This window comes from Camellia sinensis, unplaced genomic scaffold (genome assembly GCF_055761805.1).
Source record: "Camellia sinensis isolate YWXY unplaced genomic scaffold, ASM5576180v1 Unanchor1, whole genome shotgun sequence".
Lineage (NCBI taxonomy): Eukaryota > Viridiplantae > Streptophyta > Magnoliopsida > Ericales > Theaceae > Camellia > Camellia sinensis.
The window spans coordinates 45,213,046-45,239,866 of NW_028128987.1; positions in this window are offsets into that span (position 1 = coordinate 45,213,046).

Consider the following 26,821-nt stretch of genomic DNA (forward strand, 5'->3'; position numbering starts at 1 on the left):
GTTATGCAACTTTCATTTTTATTTTTATTCTACTTCCATTTTAATTCAATTTACTTTCCTATTAAACTTCCTTTTTTATTTAATTTCCAAGTAGATCGTTAAGGTATAGTGGTTTCTGGATTGAACTTCCATTTTTAATTTTATGCAACTTTCATTTTTATTTTTATTTTACTTCTATTTTTAATCAATTTACTTTTCCATTAAACTTCCTTTTTTATTTAATTTCCAAATAGATCGTTAAGGTATAGTGGTTTTTGGAATGAACTTCCATTTTTAATTTTCGGCAACTTCCATTTTTATTTTTATTTAACTTCCTTTTTTATTGAAGTTTCTTTTCTACTCAGCTTCCTTTTTTATTTAATTTCCAAATAGATCGTTAAAGTATAGTGGTTTTTGAATTGAACTTTCATTTTTAGTTTTATGCAACTTTCATTTTTAATTTTATTCTACTTCCATTTTAATTCAATTTACTTTCTATTAAACTTCCTTTTTTATTTAATTTCCAAGTAGATCGTTAAGGTATAGTGGTTTCTGAATTGAACTTCTATTTTTAATTTTATGCAACTTTCATTTTTATTTTTATTTTTACTTCCATTTTTAATCAATTTACTTTTCTATTAAACTTCCTTTTTTATTTAATTTCCAAATAGATCGTTAAGGTATAGTGGTTTCTGGAATGAACTTCCATTTTTAATTTTCGGCAACTTCCATTTTTATTTTTATTTAACTTTCTTTTTTATTCAAATTTCTTTTCTACTCAGCTTCCTTTTTTATTTAATTTCCAAATAGATCGTTAAAGTATAGTGGTTTTTTAATTGAACTTTCATTTTTAGTTTTATGCAACTTTCATTTTTATTTTTATTCTACTTCCATTTTTATTCAATTTACTTTTCTATTAAACTTCCTTTTTTATTTAATTTCCAAGTAGATCGTTAAGGTATAGTGGTTTCTGGATTGAACTTCCATTTTTAATTTTATGCAACTTTCATTTTTATTTTTATTCTACTTCCATTTTTAATCAATTTACTTTTCTATTAAACTTCCTTTTTTATTTAATTTCCAAATAGATAATTAAGGTATAGTGGTTTCTGGAATGAACTTCCATTTTTAATTTTCTGCAATTTCCATTTTTATTATTGTTTAACTTCCTTTTTTATTCAAGTTTCTTTTCTACTCAACTTCCTTTTTTATTTAATTTCCAAATAGATCGTTAAAGTATAGTGGTTTTTGGATTGAAATTCCATTTTTAATTTTATGCAACGTTCATTTTTATTTTTGTTCAATTTCCATTTTTATTCAATTTACTTTTCTATTAAACTTCTTTTTTTGTTTAATTTTCAAATAGATCGTTAAGGTATAGTGGTTTTTGGATTGAACTTCCATTTTTAATTTTATACAACTGTCATTTTTATTTTTATTCATCTACCATTTTTATTCAATTTACTTTTCTATTAAACTTCCTTTTTTATTTAATTTCCAAATAGATCGTTAAGGTATAGTGGTTTCTGGATTGAACTTCCATATTTAATTTTCTGCAACTTTCGTTTTTATTCAGTTTACTTTTCTATTAGACTTCCTTTTTTATTTAATTTCCAAATAGATCGTTAAGGTATAGTGGTTTCTGGATTGAACTTCCATTTTTAATTTTATGCAACTTTCATTTTTATTTTTATTCTACTTCCTTTTTTATTTAATTTCCAAGTAGATCGTTAAGGTATAGTGGTTTCTGGATTGAACTTCCATTTTTAATTTTATGCAACTTTCATTTTTATTTTTATTTTACTTCCATTTTTAATCAATTTACATTTCTATTAAACTTCCTTTTTTATTTAATTTCCAAATAAATCGTTACGGTATAGTGGTTTCTGGAATGAACTTCCATTTTTAATTTTCTACAACTTCCATTTTTATTTTTATTTAACTTTCTTTTTTATTCAAGATTCTTTTCTACTCAACTTCCTTTTTTATTTAATTTCCAAATAGATCGTTAAGGTATAGTGGTTTTTGGATTGAACTTCCATTTTTAATTTTATGCAACTTTCATTTTTATTTTTATTCAATTTACTTTTCTATTAAACTTCATTTTTTATTTAATTTCCAAATAGTTCGTTAAAGTATAGTGATTTTTGGATTGAACTTCCATTTTTAATTTTATGCAACTTTCATTTTTATTGTTATTCTACCTCCATTTTATGCAATTTACTTTTCTATTAAACTTCCTTTTTTATTTAATTTCCAAATAGATCGTTAAGGTATAGTGGTTTTGGGATTGAACTTCAGTATTTAATTTTCTGCAACTTTCATTTTTATTTTTATTTAACTTCCATTTTTATTCAATTTACTTTTCTATTAAACTTCCTTTTTTATTTAATTTCCAAATAGATCGTTAAGGTATAGTGGTTTCTGGATTGAACTTCCATATTTAATTTTCTGCAACTTTCATTTTTATTTTTGTTCAACTTCCATTTTTATTCAATTTACTTTTCTTTTAAACTTCCTTTTTTATTTAATTTCCAAATAGATCGTTAAAGTATAGCGGTTTTTGGATTGAACTTCCATTTTTAATTTTATGCAACTTTCATTTTTATTTTTATTCTACTTCCATTTTATGCAATTTACTTTTCTATTAAAGTTCCTTTTTTTATTTAATTTCCAAATAGATCGTTAAGGTATAGTTGTTTCTGGATTGAACTTCTTGTAGACACCCCATTTTTGACCGACCATAAGACTCAGACGTCACCGATTGAGCGCTTGGTGATGTTGCATATCGTGCTCGTTCAGAAATTTCAGAGTCTCGGCTGTGAGCCTTGCCTCAGGACTTCCGAACTCTTTTGTGCTTTGCCTCGGTTTGCGAACCAGGCTCCGTTTTCTCTGTTTTCTCTTCCCGAAGGGAGGAAGAGGTCTCGTAGACCATCTCTCTGTGGTCGAAGGCCAATTTGCCCGTTTGGAGTCCGATTTTTTATTTTTCAGAGCCATTGGCCGTGTGCCTCGGTTCGGGACCGTTAACCATCTCCGTTTGCTCTGATTTTCGGCATACATCTTATTTGCTCCCTTTTGAGGGACACTGTGGCTCGAGAAACCAACTTCGTGGTCGAACACCACTCCCGGCGCCTAACAGCCAGTTTTCAGGGCCTCGGGCTGCGCGTTTCGGCCCCCGAACCTTCATTTTGCATCGGTTTTGGTTCGTTTTTGGCAGGGATCTCTGTTTCATTGGTAAGAAGGCCATAGAAGGGTGGGAGGCCAGTAATTGTTCTGTCAGCCAACTTTATCCCTTCATCGCCCTCCGTCGCCCCTTTTTTCTCACTTCAAAGCCAATGTTGACCACCCTTGGGCCATTTTCTTGCACCCTAAACCCCATATTTGTGATGTACACATCTGGGAGGCCACAAATATTTGGTGGCCGGCCAGTAATTGCTTTTGAACCTTTTGAACCCCTTTGAAAAGTGGGTTGTTCTCCCTCTTGGTCCACTATCTCCAGCTTTTGACCACATAATTGTGTTGTGCACACCTGAGAGGCTACCTTTTTGGTATGGCCGGCCACTAATTCTCATTGAACCTTTTGACCCATGGCCGGCCGGCCATGGGAGGTAGCCGGCCGGCCACCTGCAACCTCAATAACCGGCCGGCCATGCTCCTTGCTGCAGGCACATTCCAAGTATGCATCTCTTTTCCCCCCAGATTGTGTATCCGGAGGGGTGCATTTTTGGAGGGAAACTTGGATTGTTTTCCCTCCATTTTCCCCCCCTTTCCCCCTCTTTTGTCTATATAACAGCAGCTCCAGCTCTGTTATTAGGGTTACAAAAATTCCCCCCAAGCCTCTTGCCTTGTATCTCTCTTTCTCTATATTTCCAAGCTCCAAACTCTCAAGTCCTACACCCATTTCTTCACCAACCCATACCCCACCCTTCCATCCTCCATTCCAGCAGCTGGAGGTTGTTCTTCAGAGCCTAGGAGTGCTGCATCTTGGTCCAAAAGGGTGCCAAAGACTAGTCTTCAAGGGTGAGTCCCTATTATCCTTTTTTGTGCTTTATTTTGTTCAATACATTAGCCATACTTTCTTGCTGTTTTGGGCTCCGACCCTAACTGGAACTAGGCTTATTTTGAGCTATTTTTCATGTTTGTTTAAGGGCCTCTCACTGTTTGAGGCCTCCTTGTTGCACTTGCTTCATTACTCCCCTTGTATGCCATTTTCTTGTGTAGTATTTTTGGCCTATGTATAAACTGTTTTGAGCTCTGTCATAAACTGTAAAGAAGCTTATTTTGAGCCCTTCTTCAACATTGTTGAAGGGCTCATCACTGTTTAAGGCTTCCATTTGCCACTTGCCTTTATATCTCTCTTTTGGCTCCATTTTTGCATGATTTGTTAGCCTCTTATGCTTCTATTTTTGGGTTCTTGTCCGAACTATAAGTGACCTTATTTTGACCCCCTCTTCATGTTTCATTGAGGGTCTTTCATTGTTTGAGGAATCCTTTTTACACTTTGTGTTATAACTCTCTTTTTGGCCTTATTTTGCATAGCATTTTGAGCATTCTTGTACACTGTTTTGGGTCTGGCCACCAACTGGAAAATATCATGTTTTGGGTCTCTCTTCAACTTTGTTGAAGGTCCCTCTCTTGTTTGGGGTCAGCAGCTGTGACTTGCTTCTTTATCTCACATTTAGGGCCATTTTTGCATGCTAGTTTTACCCTATTTGTGTTTATTGTTTGACCTTGCTTAGAACTGTGAATGTGCTTATTTTTGGGCTGTCTTGACTCTGTCTTTACATTCCATATTCAAATAGTGCATGTTTTGTATAGCTATAGGCCAATGCATAGGCCTAGTTTTGTATTTCGGTTTCATTTCATGCATCGGGAGCCATGTTTCCATGATTCGGGACTGTTTTGGGTCATATTTTAGCGCTGAAATTTGCATTCTTGTATGTCATATTCCATGCCTTGCCATGTCTTGTTAGAGTGGCATTTCATGCCTTAGGATTGGTCCTCGGTTTGCGTGCATGTGTGCACGCATTTCAAGTGTCTCATTTTCATCTCATGGCCTCCTATGTGAGTGTGGCTGAGGTCCACTCATGTTGGTGTAAGCCCATATTGCATTGTGTATGCCATTTCATTTCATAGCATTGCGTATGCTAGGTTGTATGTTAGCGCATTGTGTATGCCATGTTGTCTCGTGCATCGTGTATGCCATTTCATAGCATTGTGTATGCTAGGTTGTATATTAGTTGCATTCATGCATGTCATGCATATTGCATTGTGCTTGGGATAGGGATTAGCCCAGGCACGGGAAACGAGGTACGTTTCGTACTCCGAGTGACGAAACGTGTCTCAATTCCCAGTCACCGACACTCCGGATTATCCATGATGGAGTTAGGTTTTAGTTGAGTTTTCATGTGCATTCATTCTATATTGAGTAATGCAAATCGACTCCTCGGCCATCATGCATCGATATGCGTGATTGGTGGCACGAGGATCGAGGCATGCATACATTTGTGAAAATACATTGCTATGCCCCTTTTCTGCTCTCTGTTGCAGCAAATCAAGAATCAGCAGTCTTCCGGGCTTGGCGCGCTTTCCAAGAATAATTGCAAAACGGAGGCTAATTGGAGCATCTCAGTGGATTTCCGCGCAACGCAGCTCAAACATACGTCATTCAGAAGAGTCAAGGCAGTCCCTGGCTTGCATGCCAGTTTATTATTTTTCTTAGTTAATTTGTAAATTAATTAGGAATTTGTATATATTTGGACTGTATTATTTGGATTGTACTATTTATTCGGACCCTCCGCGCGAGGGCAATGCTGTAATAAGTGTGCGTGTGTGTGATGTATGTCTTCCAACCCCACGTCTTTCTCCCTTTTATTTACCCGCTTATGATGGTTAGATTAGGGCATGTTTCAATTAGCATACAGTATGATAGCATGTTTGCATTCATTCATCTGTTTTGCATGCACCGGGCTCGGCGCATCATACTAACTGCATTGTATTTTTAAATTCCAAGTTGAATACATGTTAGCTGTAGCATTTCATATGCCATGTCTAGAATAGCCGAGCCTGCTATAGTTGCACTTTTGCATGTGTTGCATTAGGCATTTTTGTATAGTTAGGATCATGCATGGATTTCTAACCTAGCTTCTGTTTTGGCTTGGAGTACTCGGTAAGTTTTTATGCTTTAGCATCTTTGCATGCGTGTGAGTGACTGCCATGAATAGCATGCTTACCATGAGGCTATATGCTTATGTGATATAACTGCCTGAATGCCTGTGGGTGAAGGTTGGGTTATTTGAGTTGGAGCAATTCGTTAAAATGTATGTTTTAAGCCCACTAGATAGTGGCAAAATCATGTTTTTATAAGCCCACCTGAGGGTGGCAAATCCACGTCTTAGCCTACTTGCGGGTAACACCATCAAACCATTTTCAAATAAACAAACATGAAATGTTTTGTTCCAATTCAGGCGATCCAGTCTATACTTGTATGCTGTGCGCATCACATAGTAAATCTAGGCTAATAACCGGAATAAGAACACAATGTTTTCAAAAATAGATATCATGGTTAGTAGAGGCCGATCTTTGATCGGGCGAGCGGGGGTGCTCACGAAGTGACCTTCCCCAATCGTACCCAAGTTCCCGAGCCGAGGCAACTTTGGTGATGACGGACACGTGGCCTTAGGCAAACGAGTCAGGGTTTCCTAAATTTCCCCCAAAATAAAATATTTAGGTGGCGACTCTGTATCTGGCAAAGCAGTCCATGTTTGGCACTTCTTTCAAAATCTGTTTTCTCAAAACGATTTGCCGGATTTGGACTCTTTGGTTCAGATTATGAACCGTGACAATTTGAGAGTCCTGAGCTGTAGTGACCCCAATATCGAACAGAACCGGGGGGGGCTCGTTCCTCCCCGGGGCGTTCGGGGACGTCTACAGTTTCTGGCGACTCTGCTGGGGACTTAGAGAACTTGACTCGAACTCATGATATCTGGTTTTGACTACACTTATGTGTTTCTTTGCATTGCATTTGCATTGGTGTGCCTAGGACACCGTGTTTGCCATCTGCTATTCCTGAACGGTTTGCCGGAGGCTTGTCTTGTCAAGGCATGACCATAAGGCTGACCGGTTGTGGGCACGCATTTCGAGGCATCTCATTTTTTTACAGCATAGTGCATACTAGGTTGTATCTTAGATCGCATTCTATTATTTTCTCAGTTTGCGTGCCCGTGTGCACGCATTTCGAGGCATGTCATTCCATAGCATTCTGTATGTTAGGATTGTATCTTAGTTGCATTTCATGCATGTCATGCATATTACATCGTGTTCGGGATAGGAGTTAGCCCGGGCACGGGAAACGAGGTACATTTCGTACTCCGAGTGACGGAATGTGTCTCAATTCCCCCAGTCACCGACACTCCGGATTATCCATGATGGAGTTAGGTTTTAGCTATAGTTTCATGTGCATTCATTCTATATTGAGTTGTGCATTTCGACTCCTCGGCCATCATGCCTCGGTATGCGTGATTGGTGGCACGAGGATCGAGACATGCATATATCTGTGCAAATACATTGTTGTGCCCCTTTCCTGCTCTCTGTTGCAGCAAAATCAGGAATCAACAATTTTTCGGGACTTGACACGCATTTCAAGAATAACTGCTAAACAGAGGCTAATTGGGGCATTCCGGTGGATTTCCGCGCAAGACAACCCGGACATGCATCATCCATCAGAAGCAAGGCAGTCCCTGGCTTGCATGCCAGTTTTATTTATTTCCTTATTTAATTCGTTAATTAATTAGGAATTTGTATTATTTGAACTGTAATATTCTTTTTATTCGGGACTGTAACATTCGGACTATATATTTATTTGGACCCTCTGCGCGAGGGCACCACTGTAATAAGTGTGCGTGAGTGTGTTGTATGTCTTCCAACCCCACGTCTTTCTCCCTTTTATTTATCCGCTTTTGATGGTTAGATTAGGGCATATTTCAATTAGCATACAGTATGACAGCATGTTTGCATCATTCATCTGTATTGCATGCACCGGGCTCGGCGCATCATACTAACTGCATTGTACTTTCAATTCCAAATTGGATAAATGATAATTGTAACATTTCATATGCCATCTTAGAATAGCCGAGCCTGCTATAATTGCATTTTGCATGTGTTACATTAGGCATTTCTGTATACTTAGGATCATGCATGATTTCTAATGAAGTTTCTATTTTGGCTTGGAGTACTCGGTAAGCTTTATGCTTTAGCATCCTTGCATGCGTGTGAGTGTTGCCATGAATAGCATGCTTACCATGAGGCTATGTGCTTATATGATATATCTGCCTGAATGCCTGTGGGTGAAGGTTGGGTTATCTGAATTGGAATAATTCAGGAAAAGTTTTGTTCCAATTCAGGCGATCCAGTCTATACTTGTATGCTGTGAGCATCACATAGTAACCTAGGCTAATAACCAGAATAAGAACATACAATGTTTTCAAAAATAGATATCATGGTTAGTAGAGGCCGGTCTATGACCGGGCGAGTGGGGGTGCTCACGAAGTGACCTTCCCCAATCGTACCCAAGTTCCCGAGCCGAGGCAACTTTGGTGATGACGGACACGTGGCCTTTTGGCACCGAGTCAGGGTTTCCTAAATTTCCCATTAAAAAACATTTAGGTGGCGACTCTGTATCTGGCAAAGCAGTCCATGTTTGGCACTTCTTTCAAAAATCAGTTTTCTCAAAACGATTTGCCGGATTTGGACTCTTTGGTTCAGACTTAGAACCGTGACAAATTTTGAGAGTCCGAGCTGTAGTGACCCCAAATGAACGGAACGGGACTTAACCCTCCCGGATGCGTTCGGGGACGTCTACAATGGGGACTATCAAAATTCAGACCCAGGTTGGTCCCGGACAAGACAACATTGAATTCCACGTCTTGGACGTTCCCGCAACCTTTAACCTACTTTTGGGGCGACCGTGGTTGCACCAGGTCAGGGCAGTCTCTTCCACTTTACATCAGATGTTGAAGTACCCTCACGGGAAGGGGGTGGCTATTGTCTTCGGGAATTCATCAATCCATCCGCCGCCAGAAGTGTCCACACCAGTCTTCGAAATCGAGCATGGCACTGAGGATGTGTTCTTATCAGGGTTCACTTTGGCTGAGGCTCGAGTGGTGCAGAATATTATGGCTGTGAATGAGGGGGTCTACGTCAGTGCTCAATCCGTCTACCTCATGAACAAGTTACAACACATCCCCGGAATGGGATTGGGAAAAAGCGGCCGGAAAGGCGTCGCAGCATTGGCCGAAGTGCCACACAACCCTCACACCTTTAGCCTGGGTTATCTGCCCACCAAAGAGGACTGGGTGAGGAAGGGTAAAGAGATGGCCGGAAGAGCCAGAGCAAAGAAGGCTGGGAAGCCTTTTGAGTTAATGCATCGGCCCATTCAGGGTACCCTAAACGGACGCTTCGTCCGGGAGGGGGAAGACTTTCCATTTTGCGGCTTCCCAGAACCATGGCTGAACGCGGAAAGGAAGCGCGTGCCTGGTTTCAAGATCTTCTTCGACTTGCAACTACCCGGGGATGACGTTGCCGAAGAGCAGACAGACCCATCAGCTGAGGTTGGGCAGTGTAAGGCAGTGGATTTTGAGAGCACCGAACTTGAGATGGGGGTAGCGCTGGCATGTCTACTTTCAGATCCTTCGATCAACCGAAAGTGCTTGGGGGATAACTCCTCGGTTTCCATGATTGGGGATGAAACAGCTGCGGCCCTTCCAGCGACTATTTTGGATGCATCTATCGCACCCTCTCTCACTTGGCAGTACGAGGAGGGATTTTTGTCCAGCAGCACCAGGTCAGGTAGTGAGCCGGAATCTGATTCCACCGAGTCTTGTGAGTCAGAATCAGGTTCCAGCTCGACTGAGTCTGAGTCTGATAATCCTGGGGATGATAACCTGGATGCCACAGTTATGTCCAGGTCGTCTTTTTCTTTCTCATTTGAGTCTGTTGTAACCGAGAACTCGGACGATTTGGATGTGCTTAATGAGAATCAAGTAACTGTGGTTTCTGAGTACTTTTCTGTGCCCTTAATTTATTGCATAAACTCAAACTTTCAAAACTTTGATGAAAACGACGAGGACGAAATTCCTCCGATTTTACAACGTTTAATTGAGCAGGAGTAGGAGAGATTTGTCAAACCCTTAACAGATGAAATCATTACCGTGAATATTGGTACTGAGGAGGACCCGCGGCTGGTCCAGATCGGGTCCACGTTGTCTTCGGAGGAACGCGAGCGTTTAGTCGCTTTATTAAAAGATTTCAAAGATGTTTTCACGTGGTCCTACGAAGACATGCCTGGGATCGATCCTGAGATTGTACAGCACCGGATTCCCCTTGACCCCGAGGCCTGACCTGCCAAGCAGAAACTCAGAAGGATCCGCCCGGACTGGGCTCTCAAGATTAAGGAAGAGGTCACCAAGCAGATCGATGCAGGCTTCCTATTGGTATCCGAATACCCGACTTGGTTGGCCAACATCGTTCCAGTGCCGAAGAAAGATGGTAGGATCCGGGTATGCGTGGATTTCAGGGATTTGAACAGAGCTAGTCCGAAGGACGACTTTTCCTTACCGCATATTGACGAGTTGGTGGATTTCACAGCAGGGCATGCTTTGCTCTCATTCATGGATGGCTTCTCAGGGTACAATCAGATAGTAATGGCACTAGAAGACAGAGAAAAGACTGCATTCACCACCCCGTGGGGAACATACTGCTACAGAGTAATGCCGTTTGGATTGAAGAATGCCGGAGCTACTTATCAACGGGCCGCGACCACAATATTGCACGACATGATCCACAAAGAGGTTAAGGTATACGTGGATGACATGATTGTCAAGTCCAAGGAAAGAGAGGGCCACTACACCGCCTTGCAAAAGTTCTTTCAAAGGATCAGAGAATTTCGGTTGCGGCTAAATCCTCAGAAGTGTACGTTCGGTGTTATAGTGGGAAAAATGCTGGGATTTCTGATTACACAAAGGGGCATCGAGGTCGACCCTTCAAAAATCAAGGCCATCTTAGAAATGCCACCACCAAGGACTGAAAAGGAGGTGCGAGGCTTTCTGGGTAAAGTGCAATTCATAAGACGGTTTATCTCAAAATTAACCTTGACTTGTGAACCACTTTTTGGTCTCCTGAAGAAAGGCAAGAAATTCCAATGGGACGGCTGATGCCAAGCTGCTTTTGAACAGATCAAGAAATATTTACAGAACCCGCCTGTGTTGTCGCCACCAGAGCCGGGGAAACCGTTGATATTGTACCTTTCGGTGACTGAGACTACAATGGGCTGCATGCTCGCACAAGAATCAGAAGATAAGGTGGAGAGGGCCATCTACTATCTGAGCAAGAAGATGTTGGACTACGAGACCCGCTACACTCCGCTCGAGAAGGCTTGCTTAGCTTTGGTATGGGCTACCAGGAAGCTGCGGCACTACTTGTTAGCTCACTCCGTAATGTTGGTTTCACGACTGGATCCCATCAAATACCTTTTCGAGAAACCAGCACTTACGGGTAGGCTAGCTCGTTGGCTGCTGTTGCTCTCCGAATTCGATCTGAAATATGTGACACGCAAGTCAGTCAAAGGAAGAGCAGTGGCAGAGTTCTTGGCTGATCATCCAGCCGAAGGAGGTGAAGCAGTCGAGTACTTATTCCCAGATGAAGCCATTTTGCATATCGACGACGAATATTGGACGATGTACTTTGACGGAGCATCGAATCAATACGGGTATGGGATAGGAGTGTTGCTGATAGCACCCGACAATTCCCGTATCCCTCTAGCCTTCAAACTCCGGTTCAAAGTCTCGAACAACGAAGCAGAATATGAAGCGTGCATTGCTGGCCTAGAAGCGGCTCTGGAACTAGGGGCAAGACGTTTGGACGTCATCGGGGATTCAAACCTTGTTGTATCTCAGGCAAACGGAGACTGGAAAGTCAAAGAAGAAAAGATGATGATGTACCACCAGACCTTGGACTTGCTAATCCCTCGGTTTGAAAAGCTAAACTTTGCTCATCTTCCAAGAGAGAACAACAGGTTCGCAGATTCTTTAGCAACTCTATCTTCCATGATAGACATCCCGTTTGGAATCCGGATGCGTCCAGTTGTCATTGACCAGAAATTTGCACCAGCCTATGAGTCGATTGCTGCTATAGATGAGGTTCAGGACCAAAACCCCTAGTATTATGACATTTGGAATTTCTTGGAAAAGGAAGCATACCCGCCAAGGGTAAATGCCAAGGATAAAAGGGCAATCAGAAGAATGGTCGTCCAGTTCATCATCTGTGGGGGTAAGCTGTATAAGAGAGGCCATCTGGGAATGCACAAGCTGTGTGTTGAAGCCGAGGAATCAAAGCGCCTGATGGAGGCCATCTATGGAGGAGAATGCGATGCGCATATGAACGGAGTAATGCTAGCACGGAAGATCCTTAGACAGGGTTACTGCTGGTCCACCATGGAGGAGGATTGTATTAGTTTTGTTCGGCGATGCCACAAATGTCAGATTCATGCAAACCGCATGAACATCCCGCCGTCGAAGCTGTACAACATGACTTCGCCATGGCCATTTTCAATTTGGGGAATCGATGTGATCGGGGCTGTCACTCCGAAAGGGTCGAATGGCATGAGTTCATCCTAGTTACGATAGATTATTTCACGAAGTGGGTCGAGGCCCAATCATATGCGGTGTTGAAGGCGTCATACGTTGCAAAGTTTATCAGAAACAACATCATTTGTCGCTATGGGGTCCCGAACAAGATCGTTTCAGATAATGGTTCCCACTTCAAGAAGGAAGTGATTGACTTGTTGGAGAAATACAACGCGGCTTTTCATAAGTCATCTACATACCGGCCGTAAACCAACAGAGCGGTCGAGGCCACCAACAAGAATATCAAACACATACTGCAGAAGATGGTAGAAACCTACCGGGATTGGCTAGATAAGCTGCCATTTGCTCTGTGGGGCTACAGGACTTCAATCAGAACTTCTACCGGAGCGACTCCGTATTCATTGGTTTATGGGATGGAGGCCGTTCTACCTATCGAGATTGAGGTTCCGTCATTACGAGTATTGGTTGAGTGTCAAATAGCCGAAGCAGATTGGCAGCAGAGCAGATTTGAGGAACTCATGCTTTTTGACGAGAGAAGACTGAAAGTACTGTACCATGTTCAAGGCTATCAGCGCAGAATTGCCCGGGCTTTCAACAAGAAAGTTAAGTCCAGGAATCTAAAGGAAGGAGATTTGGTGCTCAAGGACAACCGAGCTCCCATCCACGACCCAAGGGGCAAGTTCAAACCCAATTGGACTGGTCCCTACATCATCAAAGCTATCTGGTCAGGTGGAGCTGTGGTTCTGATGGATCTAGATGGCCTGGAATTTTTCCAACCGATCAACATGGACAAGTTGAAGAAATATTACCCCTGAGAGGCTCGCTAGGCCGAAAACCCGAAAGGGCGACCTAGGCAAAAGTTAGAGCACAAAAAATTAGAAAATATAAAAACTGAGCTCGCAAGATTGAAAACCCGCAAAGGGCGACCTTGGCAAAAGTTAGAGCGTAAAAGGAGAGTGAAAATACCCGAGTGAACCTAAGCCTGAACTATGTAAGGCTTGATTCCCATCTTTGGGATACGTAGGCAACTTCACCTTGAAGTTGAGCCATAAACTTTTCCCCGATCAACTTTGTCCATTTTGACCATCTCAGTCATCTTCATCCATCAGCATTTATCGCGATCTCCGGTGCAGTGCTATTCAGACTAGGGGCAACTTTCCGTTGCCACAACGGTGCCGCGCTATTCAGACTAGGGGCAACTTTCTAGTTGCAGGGATCTGGGGTTGTGCATCTCAGTGACAGATCTTAGGCGTGTCCAGTTCTGATCCATATCGAAAATGGTTTTGAAAAGTTTTAATAAAAGTTGACTTTGTTCAAATTAATCTCTTTACAACTAAGACCATTTTTGGACCAAAACGGAAAATTTTCAGTACCACAACCTTCAATTTCATTGATTTCAAAACAGAGTTCTCCTGCTCTTGCATACAATCGAAGTTGTTTTTATTACATTCACAAAGAAAACTTGAAAGTACTAATGAAGCAATAAATCCGGGGCATAGTTAAGTCAAGTATCCCTGCGCCCCCTCCCAGAGCTGGTCGAAGCCTCTGACGCCAAGCTAGGCCCAACCTGTGCCTCCTCGTTGAGCCAGTCTAAGCACTCGTCAGACAAAGTGCAATTGAAAGTGGGAGCAGGTGCCAGGAGCTCTCTAGTCCTCCATGCTGTGGCATATCGGGCAAGCTGTGCACCTCAGACCGGGAAAGCAGCCGAGTACTCAATCCCCTCTGGTGGGCAAATCTGATCATGACCGAACTGGCGCAAGAACCGAAACGGAAAGTAGAACACACAGTGGGTCAGACCAATCAACTGGATCCCGATCAGCCGGGACATGCTATAGCTCATTGCCGGGAGATTGAGCCAAGGACAACGCCAAGCAATGCGATCTGCGGAAAAATTGCACATCCAGTCAAACCACCACCTTTCATCAGGGGCATCGACTAGGCGCTGTCGAAAGAAATAGCCTCGAGCTGAGTAGGCCGGGCAAGAGTCCACAACCTGCAATTTGTCCATTAACCATACCTGGAGAGGGATGAAAAATGAGAGAATAAAGAATAGAGAGATGTACGGTGAGGGAAATGCGAGAAAAGGGTTTTTGTGAGAAAAATCGAGCCTAAAGGCCGAGTGATGTGAGCAAATACATATGTAAGATTGGGTGGGAAACACTACCTGCAGCAGCAGTGGACTCCCAGCAAATCTAGTCGTCTCTCGGCGATAGATAGAATCCAAGCCCATCAGTGTCTCGGCCAGGGTCATGGCGATGCAGCTCTTACCTTCTTTCAAGTCTTGAGCAATTTCAATCAGACGAATGCTACATCCGCCAAAGCTCGGGGAAAGCAGAAAGTGAGACAGCAGGCACAAGCAAAGGGCGTGTTGCCGGAAACCTTGCCAATAATGGTTGCTGCGGTCACCGGCGTCAGAAAAGCGATGAATCAAACCAAGGATATCCAGCTCCCCATTACAGATCAGAGACCGAGCATCATGCGCGGTGAGTCCACACATCCGCCCTAAAGCCTGGGCGTGGCCAAAGCGGAACTGGGGCAAGATCTCTTCATGACATTCAGATTCCATCAAAACTTGAAAATCTTCAAAAGTTGGACATACCTCTTGCCCGCCGAAGCTAAAGACATGCGTCACTGGGTTCCAAAACCTCGCCGCGGCATGGAGGAAAGGGAGACGTAGCGGGGTGCGGCTCAGCGTAAATAGTGCATTCAAGCCGAAACCCCAGAAGTTCAACTTTTCCGAGCCATCTAGAGATGCGATCCAAACTGTGAGATTTTCAATGAGAAATGCCTCCATTTTTGTGCAAAACTAAGATGAATTGAATCAAAACACGGAGCTAAGGCTTTTAAAGAGGGAAAGACACTATTCAGGGGGACAAGTGTCAAAAATTGGGCGGTTGCTGAGCTAAGTGGCCGACCGGCCATCTTTTCTGGCAGGCCGGCCATTTCTTATTTCAAAACTGGCCGGTGGCCCCCCCTTTGCAATAAATATGGCCGGCCGGCTCCCAAAAGTGGCCGGCCATGCTCCAATGTATGTCTTTGGCCCTGTTTTACCCTCCGAGGGAAAGTTTCAAGCATTTCCATGCAACGGATGTGTCGAAGGCCTCTATTTCCCTCTGTTTCAGATGCGTTCCGTTGCCCAGATCGTCCGAAGTACACTTCGTTTTGTTAAGTTTTGTTCATCGAGTTGTTGTTTTGTTTATCGAGTTGTCGTTTTGCTTATCGAGTTGTTTGTCGAGCTGTCGTGTTTCGTGTTTTTGAGTTGTTACTCTTTGTTTAAGCAATTTTTGTTTGAGTCTTGTTTATTGAGTTGTCAACATTATTGTGCTTTGTTTATCGAGTTGTAAACTTGCTAAGGCTTTGTTATATCTTAGAAAGTTAAGTTGTTGCGTCGGTTCACTACCTGACTGGGCAAAATGCACAATACACATTTCCATTCAATCTCATTATGATGCAGAATGATGCGATATGATGCTAAACGTTTAAAATACAATACTTTTTTCAAAAACTGTTTCATCCCATCATGCCTCGCTTGTTACAACATTTTACAGACTAAGGCACAAGTTTTACAGAAAATAAAACTGCCCGATAATGTACAATGTGCTACAACTACTAGCAAAAAGATAAATAAAACAGGAAACAGCCGGATCTGTGCTCTCAAGAGCAGTAATAAGAGGCCCTCTTCGTCCTCTTCTACGGAATAGACTCTCTACCACCGTCGCCATCGCCATCATCTGAATCGGAGCCGTCATCCTCGGGATTCCCCTCAGCCTCGCCTCCACTCCCGGAACCAAGGCCGGAGCCGTCCTCTCCATCATCAGCAGATGTCTCCGACTGACGGTCTGCAACCTCCTCCTCCTCATCCTCACCAGGCTCCTCCTCCACAATATGTGCTCTGCGTCTGCGAGACGACCCCTCCCCTCGAAAAGGACTGGATGGCCCAGCTCCTCGGAAAGGCCTGGATGGCCCAGCTTCGTGAAAAGGCCTGGATGGCCCAGCTCCGTGAAAGGGCCCAGATGGCCCAGCTCCCTGAGAAGGCCCAGGTGGCCCGGCCTGCGGCTGAGCATATACCGGAGGCATCTGAGAACAAAGAGTTCAAATTAAATACATCAGTCCAAATATGTACATCAGATGCAGATGCAAGCAAAAACTACATGAAGTGGGTGCATGTAAACACAGTGTACAAGTGGGGTGTGTGTCAGATGTGCTCTACACAAGTAGCCTATCAATGCAGTAGAAATCAGCATAACATCAGAAGTATGATAAATGCCAGAAAACTAAAGGGTACCTAGAAGCCCATGATAGACAACTGTGCCTCCCTCCGCAGGACCATTCCCTCAAGTGAGGCTACCATCTCGAGCACCTGATCCATATACTCAACAGGGGGCTGCAGATGCAAAGGCAAGGGTGTCAGTAAAGGAATGAACGTCCAAATATCTGAGTGATGAATCAAAGCTGCAAAACATACCGGTGGCGAGTCAGGGTCTCTGACATATCGATAACCGGGCATCGGGGGCTCTATCGGGATCGGGATCGGAGAGGTAGTCCCATACTGCCACCCCATCAGCTCAGTCGGCATGTCCGGCCACCCAGGATGAGGAAAAGTCGGAGGAATCAGGGGAACCAATCCACTCCCACCTCTAGATGTACCAGCCCTACTGGTGGAAGGGGCGTCTGCAGCCCGAGCCCGGGCCTGGCTCGAAGATGGCATACCAGCAGGCCTCATCATCGGAGTGCGAACTCCCGTTAATTGAGGCATCAGGTATGTGTGACGGTAAGTGGCGTAATCCCCCTCCTCAAGATATAGCAAAGCATCAGTACCCAGCATAGCATTAACAACATCCCGGGAAATGAGCACATTAGCAATCCGCATATCGATTGGGGGTGCTGAGGGAGGGTCCTGAGAAGTGTACCCCCAGACCTGACGCAAGAAACGCTCCCCCAGAAAAAAGGCCCTACCAACCGGCCCTTCGAACAGGAGCCTGTACCGAGAGGCACCCCACTCTCCGGCAAACTGGAATCGGAGACCCTCACCTAAGGGCGCCCAAGGCTGCCATGTAATCTGCAGATAACAGGTGCATAAACCAAACAGAAATCAAAGATGTACAGGACAAAACAAAGATGAAAACAGAAAGAACTGAGAGTTCTGAAGTACCTCCGATGAGCGCACCGTGTCGAAATATTGTCGCAGGTAAAGGAGAGACTCCGGAGGTCTTGGCCGATGTCGGCCTTCAAACACAAGTGAGTACGGGGTCATGAGAGGTCCCGCTACCATCAACTCCGGGGCCAATGTCGGGAAATATACATAGACCCACAACTGTAGAAAACAAAGCAGAATGTGAAATGCTGAGGGCATAATGCACGATACAGAGTATAAAGTGCGCCGTGTGTGCGATGTGCAGGTAATGAGGAGCAGAAATGTAAATCAAAAGGGCAGAAAGTACCTCCCAGGCTCTCTAATAGCCTCCAAGTAAGTCCCTCCGTCCACGTGAGGTCGCGCTCATGTAGCAATAAAGGGTGGCCAAGCCGGCACCACCCCAGTCATACCGCCTGACCTGTGACAAGTCCACCAAGGCACTCAGCAGATAAAGCCCAACAGTATTCCCCCTATCGGCAAACAAAGTGGTCCCGAAGAGGAACATCAGAAAGCCGCGGGCATACTGTGCTGCGTCCTCAGGAGTCCCGGGCTCCATCTCCACCCGCCGAAAATGGGAAGAGAACCAGGTATATCGGACTCTCCCCGAAGCTCTGTCAACAGGCGGGCGAGCCCCCAACAGATATATCCAAGCGGCCTCCCACTCGCCCATGTCCTCATCATATGGGATCGCCCAGCCTCCCACATCAAGGCCAGTCAATACAGCGAAGTCAAAAGGGGTCATAGTCATGTCCCTAGTGGCAGAGAAATGGAAAGAGTTGGTGGTGTCCCACCATCTCTCCACCAGGGCGGCCATCAGTGTCCTCCTGGCAGGACAACGAGATAGCCCAGCACAGAAGGGCCCAAACCCCGTCAAGTCAACCAAATCCCGAACGGCCTCCGGGAGCTCAGCATACCAGTCTCTCGCTGCGGTAGAGCCATACCCCCGCACGGTGCGAGAAGTCACCTGCATTCAGAATGAACACATGTTTCAGCATGAAATGAATAAAGCTGCGTGCGAATAAAATGAATAGGCTGCGTGCAAAGTAAAGTAAGTGTGTGCCGTGTGTTCACCTTCAATTTGGGCTGTGTGTTCAGAAAATCAATGTTTTGGGCTGCGTGTTCAACTCTCAATTAGTGTGTGCCGTGTGTTCACCTTCAATTTGGGCTGTGTGTTCAGAAAATCAGTGTTTGGGCTGCGTGTTCAAATCTCAATCAATGTGTGTGCTGCGTATTCACCATCAATTTGGGCTGTGTGTTCAGAAAATCAATGTTTTGGGCTGCGTGTTCAACTCTCAATTAGTGTGTGCCATGTGTTCACCTTCAATTTGGGCTGTGTGTTCAGAAAATTAGTGTTTGGGCTGCGTGTTCAAATCTCAATCAGTGTGTGTGCCGTGTGTTCACCTTCAATTTGGGCTGTGTGTTCAGAAAATCAATGTTTTGGGCTGCGTGTTCAACTCTCAATTAGTGTGTGCCAAGTGTTCACCTTGAATTTGGGCTGTGTGTTCAGAAAATCAGTGTTTGGGCTGCGTGTTCAAATCTTAATCAGTGTGTGTGTTGCGTGTTCACCATCAATTTGGGCTGCATGTTCAACTCTCAATTAGTATGTGCCGTGTGTTCACCTTCAATTTGGGCTGTGTGTTCAGAAAATCAGTGTTTGGGCTGCATGTTCAAATCTCAATCAGTGTGTGTGCTGCGTGTTCACCATCAATTTGGGCTGTGTGTTCAGAAAATCAATGTTTTGGGCTGCGTGTTCAACTCTCAATTAGTGTGTGCTGTGTGTTCACCTTCAATTTGGGCTGTGTGTTCAGAAAATCAGTGTTTGGGCTGCGTGTTCAACTCTCAATTAGTGTGTACCGTGTGTTCACCTTCAATTTGGGCTGTGTGTTCAGAAAATCAATGTTTTGGGCTGCGTGTTCAAATTTCAATCAGTGTGTGTGCTGCGTGTTCACCATCAATTTGGGCTGTGTGTTTAGAAAATCAGTGTGTTGGGCTGCGTGTTCCACCCTCAACCGATGTGTGCCGTGTGTTCACAATCAATTTATGGGCTTAGTGTTCAGGAAATTCAAATGATTGGACCGTATGTTTAGAGAGCAAACAGAATGCAAGAAAAATTCGTAATACGTTACAGAAAAGGTAGGAATGAAGTAAATACCTCTCGTGCCTCATAGGAGAGATGATACTCTGGCTCCCGCAGAAGGAGATCCCCGGGTGCTCACTCGTCAAAATCGGTGAAATGATGGAAAACAGCCCGCGGGAGAACGTGTACTGGTGGGTCATATCTCTCGGGGATGAAAGGGCAAACCCTCGGAGGCAAAGACATGATGTCAGGCTCGCCTCCGGCACCTGGAGAACCTCCGCTGTGGGGAAATTGACCCGCCATTTCAAGAAATCTGCAAAAGGGGCAAAAATGAGCAAAAATGAGCCAAAATTGGAAAAAGTCAACAAAAGTCAACTCTCGGGAAATGAAAAAGTCAACAAAAGTCAACTCCCGAGAAAATCTTCCAAATATTGAGACAAACTCACCTCAAGTGGCGAAAATGATAAAAGAATCCCCAGAACCAAAATTTAATCGGTTCAAAGTGCTTAAAACTGAAAGATTTCGCGAAAACAACTTGCGTGGGACGTTGGAAAACGCGTATAGAGCACAGATCTGAGGGAGAAAATGGTTTGGGAAGCTAGAGGAGAAGATTTCGGAGCTGCACTTGTGAGCCCGAAATGTTTGGATGGATGTATTTAAAGAAAAGAGGCCGAAAAGACAAAACTGCCCCCGGATTAGGCAAAGTGGCCGGCCGGCCACTTTTTCTGGCAGGCCGGCTATTTACTTTTCAAGAACTAGCCGGTGGCCTTCCTCTCCCAATAAAACTAGCCGGTGGTGTTCCCCACATGCCCTCCAAGGTCCCTGCAAATTTTGGGGAGGATTGGAGTCCCCGAGACCTGAAAAAGTACAAGAGAAGTGCACTTTCTGTCGCGAAATCGCTCCGCCGGAACTTTAGCTTCAACTTCCGATGCATGTCTCATCGTTTGCTCATCGAAAGTGAAGTATATCCTTCTTAACATGTTGTAACCTCTCCGGGAGGTGGACCGGGGGCCGCGATCGAGTTGCCCTCGCCGAAACGCGCGTTTCTTCCCGTATTGCGATGCACTTTTCTATCAACACCTTGATTGTCTGCATTCGATATCACATTGAACGTATGCTGTTAGATATGTTGTGCTTGTTGAGTTTCTTTTGCAGGCACGATATTGTATGTACGGTTCATTTGAGGCTGGTGCGACCAGACGAATCGCGTAGGTATCGTATCTTCTCCGTGTGAGACGCGACGAGAATTGAATAATTCTCTGCATTCTTAACTGCATGAAATATAGTTGTTGCTTTGCATTCTTGCTTAAAACTGCTGCATCTATTTGCGAATACTTGCTTCATTACAGCTTGCTGCATTTGCACGATCATTAAGTTACCTTCGGCTTCTTGCATTGTCAGTTGCATCTTGCCCCTGCCCGCAGGCATGCCTGCGGGCACATCTCTGTTTATCACGCCTGTTTGTCTAAGTCTTCGGCCTTGTCAAAAATGGGTCGTCTCTGGGCTTTGACATTCACTCCCGCCACTTATGACTTTCGAGTTCTGTCAAAGAGGGGCAACTGTAGACACCCCATTTTTGACCGACCTTAAGACTCAGACGTCACCGATTGAGCGCTTGGTGATGTTGCATATCGTGCTCGTTCAGAAATTTCAGAATCTCGACTGTGAGCCTTGCCTCCGGACTTCCGGACTCTTTTGTGCTTTGCCTCGATTTGCAAACCAGGCTCCGTTTTCTCTGTTTTCTCTTCCCGAAGGGAGGGAGAGGTCTTGTAGACCATCTCTCAGTGGCCGTAGGCTACGTTTTGTGGTCGTAGGCCATTTTGCCCATTTGGAGTCCGATTTTCGGTTTTTCAGAGCCGTTGGCCATGTGCCTCGGTTCGGGACCGCTTAACCATCTTCGTTTGCTCCGATTTTCGGCATACATCTTATTTGCTCCCTTTTGAGGGACACTGTGGCTCGAGAAACCAACTTCGTGGTCGAACACCACTCCCGGCGCCTAACAGCCAGTTCTCGGGGCCTCGGGCTGCGCGTTTCGGCCCCGAACCTTCATTTTGCATCGGTTTTGGTTCGTTTTTGGCAGGGACCTCTGTTTCATTGGTAAGAAGGCCGTAGAAGGGTGGGAGGCCAGTAATTGTTCTGTCAGCCAACTTTATCCCTTCATCTCCCTCCGTCGCCCATTTTTCCTCACTTCAAAGCCAATGTTGACCACCCTTGGGCCATTTTCTTGCACCCTAAACCCCATATTTGTGATGTACACATCTGGGAGGCCACCAATATTTGGTGGCCGGCTAGTAATTGCTTTGAACCTTTTGAACCCCTTTGAAAAGTGGGTTGTTCTCCCTCCTGGTCCACTATCTCCAGCTTTTGACCACATAATTGTGTTGTGCACACCTGAGAGGCCACCTTTTTGGTATGGCTGGCCACTAATTCTCATTGAACCTTTTGACCCATGGCCGGCCGGCCATGGGAGGTAGCCGGCCGGCCATGCTCCTTGCTGCAGGCACATTCCAAGTATGCATCTCTTTTCCCCCCAGATTGTGTATCCGGGGGGGTGCATTTTTTGAGGGAAACTTGGATTGTTTTCCCTCCATTTTTTCCCCCCTTTTCCCCCTCTTTTGTCTATATAACAGCAGCTCCAGCTCTGTTATTAGGGTTACAAAAATTCCCCCCAAGCCTCTTGCCTTGTATCTCTCTTTCTCTATATTTCCAAACTCCAAACTCTCAAGTCCTACACCCATTTCTTCACCAACCCATAGCCCCACCCTTCCATCCTCCATTCCAGCAGCTGGAGGTTGTTCTTCAGAGCCTAGGAGTGCTGCATCGTGGTCCAAAAGGGTTCCAAAGACTAGTCTTCAAGGGTGAGTCCCTATTACCCTTTTTTGTGCTTTATTTTGTTCAATACATTAGCCATACTTTCTTGCTGTTTTGGGCTCCGACCTTAACTGGAACTAGGCTTATTTTGAGCTATTTTTCATGTTTGTTTAAGGGCCTCTCACTGTTTGAGGCCTCCTTGTTGCACTTGTTTCATTACTCCCCTTGTATGCCATTTTCTTGTGTAGTATTTTTGGCCTATGTATAAACTGTTTTGAGCTCTGTCATAAACTGTAAAGAAGCTTATTTTGAGCCTTTCTTCAACATTGTTGAAGGGATCATCACTGTTTGAGGCTTCCATTTGCCACTTGCTTTTATATCTCTCTTTTGGCTCCATTTTTGCATGATTTGTTAGCTTCTTATGCTTCTGTTTTTGGGTTCTGGTCTGAACTATAAGTGACCTTATTTTGACACCCTCTTCATGTTTTATTAAGGGTCTTTCATTGTTTGAGGCATCCTTTTTACACTTTGTGTTATAACTCTCTTTTTGGCCTTATTTTGCATAGCATTTTGAGCATTCTTGTACACTATTTTGGGTCTGGACACCAACTGGAAAATATCATTTTTTGGGCCCCTCTTCAACTTTGTTGAAGGGCCCTCTCTTTTTTGGGGTCAGCAGCTGTGACTTGCTTCTTTATCTCACATTTAGGGCTATTTTTGCATGCTAGTTTTGCCCTATTTGTGTTTATTGTTTGACCTTGATTAGAACTGTGAATGTGCTTATTTTTGGGCTGTCTTGACTCTGTCTTTACATTCCATGTTCAAATAGTGCATGTTTTGTATAGCTATAGGCCAATGCATAGGCCTAGTTTTGTATTTCGGTTTCATTTCATGCATCGGGAGCCATGTTTCCATGATTCGGGACTATTTTGGGTCATATTTTAGTGCTGAAATTTTCATGCTTGTATGTCATATTCCATGCCTTGCCATGTCTTGTTAGAGTGGCATTTCATGCCTTGGGATTGGTCCTCGGTTTGCGTGCATGTGTGCACGCATTTCGAGTGTCTCATTTTCATCTCATGGCCTCCTATGTGAGTGTGGCTGAGGTCCACTCATGTTGGTGTAAGCCCATATTGCATTGTGTATGCCATTTCATTTCATAGCATTGCGTATGCTAGGTTGTATGTTAGCGCATTGTGTATGCCATGTTGTCTCGTGCATCGTGTATGCCATTTCATAGCATTGTGTATGCTAGGTTGTATATTAGTTGCATTCATGCATGTCATGCATATTGCATTGTGCTTGGGATAGGGATTAGCCCAGGCACGGGAAACGAGGTACGTTTCGTACTCCGAGTGACGGAACGTGTCTCAATTCCCAGTCACCGACACTCCGGATTATCCATGATGGAGTTAGGTGTTAGTTGAGTTTTCATGTGCATTCATTCTATATTGAGTAATGCAAATTGACTCATCGGCCATCATGCATCGATATGCGTGATTGGTGGCACGAGGATCGAGGCATGCATACATTTGTGAAAATACATTGCCATGCCCCTTTCCTGCTCTCTGTTGCAGCAAATCAAGAATCAGCAGTCTTCCGGGGCTTGGCGCGTTTTCCAAGAATAATTGCAAAACGGAGGCTAATTGGGGCATCTCAGTGGATTTCCACGCAAGGCAGCTCAAACATATGTCATTCAGAAGAGTCAAGGCAATCCCTGGCTTGCATGCCAGTTTATTATTTTTCTTAGTTAATTTGTAAATTAATTAGGAATTTGTATATATTTGGACTGTATTATTTATTCGGACCCTCCGCGCGAGGGCAATGCTGTAATAAGTGTGCGTGTGTGTGATGTATGTCTTCCAATTAGCATACAGTATGATAGCATGTTTGCATTCATTCATTTGTTTTGCATGCACCGGGCTCGGCGCATCATACTAACTGCATTGTATTTTTAAATTCCAAGTTGAATACATGTTAGCTGTAGCATTTCATATGCCATGTCTAGAATAGCCGAGCCTGCTATAGTTGCACTTTTGCATGTGTTGCATTAGGCATTTTTGTATAGTTAGGATCATGCATGGATTTCTAACCTAGCTTCTGTTTTGGCTTGGAGTACTCGGTAAGTTTTTATGCTTTAGCATCTTTGCATGCGTGTGAGTGACTGCCATGAATAGCATGCTTACCATGAGGCTATATGCTTATGTGATATAACTGCCTGAATGCCTGTGGGTGAAGGTTGGGTTATTTGAGTTGGAGCAATTCGTTAAAATGTATGTTTTAAGCCCACTAGATAGTGGCAAAATCATGTTTTTATAAGCCCACCTGAGGGTGGCAAATCCACGTCTTAGCCTACTTGCGGGTAACACCATCAAACCATTTTCAAATAAACAAACATGAAATGTTTTGTTCCAATTCAGGCGATCCAGTCTATACTTGTATGCTGTGCGCATCACATAGTAAATCTAGGCTAATAACCGGAATAAGAACACATAATGTTTTCAAAAATAGATATCATGGTTAGTAGAGGCCGATCTTTGATCGAGCGAGCGAGGGTGCTCACGAAGTGACCTTCCCCAATCGTACCCAAGTTCCCGAGCCGAGGCAACTTTGGTGATGACGGCCACGTGGCCTTAGGCAAACGAGTCAGGGTTTCCTAAATTTCCCCCAAAATAAAATATTTAGGTGCCGACTCTGTATCTGGAAAAGCAGTCCATGTTTGGCACTTCTTTCAAAATCTGTTTTCTCAAAACGATTTGCCGGATTTGAACTCTTTGGTTCAGATTATGAACCGTGACAATTTGAGAGTCCTGAGCTGTAGTGACCCCAATATCGAACAGAACGGAGGGGGGCTCGTTCCTCCCCGGGGCGTTCGGGGACGTCTACACTTCCAGATTTAATTTTCTGCAACTTTCATTTTTATTTTTATTCAACTTCTATTTTTATACAATTTACTTTTCAATTAAACTTCCTTTTTTATTTAATTTCCAAATAGATCGTTAAGGTATAGTGGTTTCTGGATTGAACTTCCATATTTAATTTTCTGCAACTTTCATTTTTATTTTTATTCAACTTCCATTTTTATTCAATTTACTTTTCAATTAAACTTCTTTTTTTATTTAATTTCCAAATAGATCGATAAGATATAGTGGTTTCTGGATTGAACTTCCATTTTTAATTTTATTCAACTTTCATTTTTATATTTATTCTACTTCCATTTTTATTCAATTTACTTTTCTATTAAACTTCCTTTTTTATTTAATTTCTAAATAGATCGTTAAGGTATAGTGGTTTTTGGATTGAACTTCCATTTTTAATTTTATGCAACTTTCATTTTTATTTTTATTCAACTAGCATTTTTATTCAATTTACTTTTCTATTAATCTACCTTTTTTATTTAATTTCCAAATAGATCATTAAGGTATAGTGGTTTCTGGAATGAACTTCCATTTTTAATTTTCTGCAACTTCGATTTTTATTTTTATTTAACTTCCTTTTTTATTCAAGTTTCTTTTCTACTCAACTTCCTTTTTTACTTAATTTTCACATAGATCGTTAAGGTATAGTGGTTTTTGGATTGAACTTCCATTTTTAATTTTATGCAACTGTCATTTTTATTTTTATTCAACTTCCATTTTTATTCAATTTACTTTTCTATTAAACTTCTTTTTTTATTTAATTTCCAAATAGATCGTTAAGGTATAGTGGTTTCTGGATTGAACTTCCATATTTAATTTTCTGCAACTTTCATTTTTATTTTTATTCAACTTCCATTTTTATTCAGTTTACTTTTCTATTAAACTTCCTTTTTTATTTAATTGCCAAATAGATCATTAAGGTATAGTGGTTTCTGGATTGAACTTCCATTTTTAATTTTATGCAACTTTCATTTTCATTTTTATTTTACTTCCATTTTTAATCAATTTACTTCCATTTTTAATCAATTTACTTTTCTATTAAACTTCCTTTTTTATTTAATTTCCAAATAGATCGTTAAGGTATAGTGGTTTCTGGAATGAACTACCATTTTTAATTTTTTGCAATTTCCATTTTTATTTTTATTTAACTTCCTTTTTTATTCAAGATTCTTTTCTACTCAACTTCCTTTTTTAGTTAATTTCCAAATAGATTGTTAAATTATAGTGGTTTTTGGATTGAACTTCCATTTTTAATTTTATA